The sequence below is a fragment of the Aplysia californica genome, unplaced genomic scaffold (genome assembly GCF_000002075.1).
Source record: "Aplysia californica isolate F4 #8 unplaced genomic scaffold, AplCal3.0 scaffold00578, whole genome shotgun sequence".
Lineage (NCBI taxonomy): Eukaryota > Metazoa > Mollusca > Gastropoda > Aplysiida > Aplysiidae > Aplysia > Aplysia californica.
The window spans coordinates 514,467-516,146 of record NW_004797848.1 but is presented as its reverse complement, the minus strand read 5'-3'; positions in this window follow the sequence as shown (position 1 = coordinate 516,146).

Here is a 1,680-nt window from a genome sequence, read left to right as displayed (position 1 = left end):
AGACAGACCCTGAGGTGTGTCAGATTCTACACACAAGACAGACCCTGAGGTGTGTCAGATTCTACACACAAGACAGACCCTGAGGTGTGTCAGATTCTACACACAAGACAGACCCTGCAGAGAAAAAAAAAAGTAGAAAAATAGAATACCTAAAATAGAGACCATTGTGAAAGAGGTGCTTGGAGGAAAAATGTGGGGCAGGAGAGCCAGAGGAAGGCAAAGAATAACATGGATTGACAATATAAGAACATGGACCGGGCACTGGGCTGGATACCGCAGAATGTACAACGGCAGCTCGAGACCGTTAAAGATGGAGGGTCATTACACTTCAATCTCTGAATCAGAAATGACACCTCCAGGTATCCAGACGCTAGGCAGGTCCCAAGAACCGTGATAACTCGCTAACATTAGTAAGTTTCCCCCTCCTCAGTGTGTATCCTTTATTCAGTTTGTCCCACAAAAGAAAGTCAGCGTAAATTGAATTTGGCCTTTTTTATAATTGAGTTGCTCTTTTACTTTTTTACTTTTACTTTTTCATCCTCTGTTGCCATTAAACGTCGAGGGGAGATGCAGTTTTCTATGGTAGGCCAGCTCTGCAGCTCTTTGTGTTGTGATATTTTGTTTTCTCAGGGTTTCCTTGACACCCCCAATCCACTTTTTGAGTGGCTTTCTTCTTCCTTTATAGCCTGATTGCTTGGTGTTGTAGGCTCTAGAGGCTGGCTGGTCAGGCGACATAGATAATAGGGGGTCAAACCATTCTATCCTCTGTCTTTCAATGAAATGCAGGCTGGACTCAGTGCCGATAGCTGCTTCTCTAACTTCTTCATTTCTCTGCCTGTCTCGTGTTGTGATGCTAAGGGTTTTGCGAAGACATTTAATTTCGCATGCACTGTTTTTGCTTTCATGGGTTTTTACTGAATGTCCAGGTCTGGCACTGGTAGCATAATGCTGGTATGAAATTGAAGTGATAAGCTGTCTCTTAGTGTTGGTCACCCTTGGTTTAATCGACGACCTGTCTAGGGGAGACAATCCAAACTTTTCTTTTGCTCATCATAATTTGTTATGTGGAAGCGATGAAAACGGAACATTACGTGCACTTTGGAAAAGTTTTGCCAAAGCAAGTAGAGGGATTTTGGTCTTTTTTATATTTATTTATTTTAATGTGTAAAAAAATATATATTTGTGTCTTTTTAAAGTTTTTAATTTTTTTTTTATGAAACGGTTTTGGGGGGGGGGGTGTTCCTCACATGTGAAAAGGTGAAAGACCCTTCGCTAATTTTGTGCAAGTGATTTTGGTAGAATAAAAGCTGTCTACATCTATGCAGCCTTTTCAATAGATAGAACAATGACATACTTATTTTTGTGGCATCGATGGTATGATGCTTTGGCTGTCAAATTCGCTACGAAAATATCGTAGATTCGAATCCGGTTCCTGGCCTTGTGCTGTGTTCTTTGCAAAGACTCAGAAGAGCACATTGTCAGTATGTTAGAGAGATAAAGACAAAGAGAACGGGAGAGAGAGAGAGAGAGAGAGAGAGAGAGAGAGAGAGAGAGAGAGAGAGAGCGAGAGAGAGAGAGAGTGTGTATGTTGTGTGTGTATGTGTGTGTGTGTGTCAGGGAAGAAGGAGAGAGAAAGAGACAGACAGATAGACAGACAGATAGACAGACAGATAGGCTAGG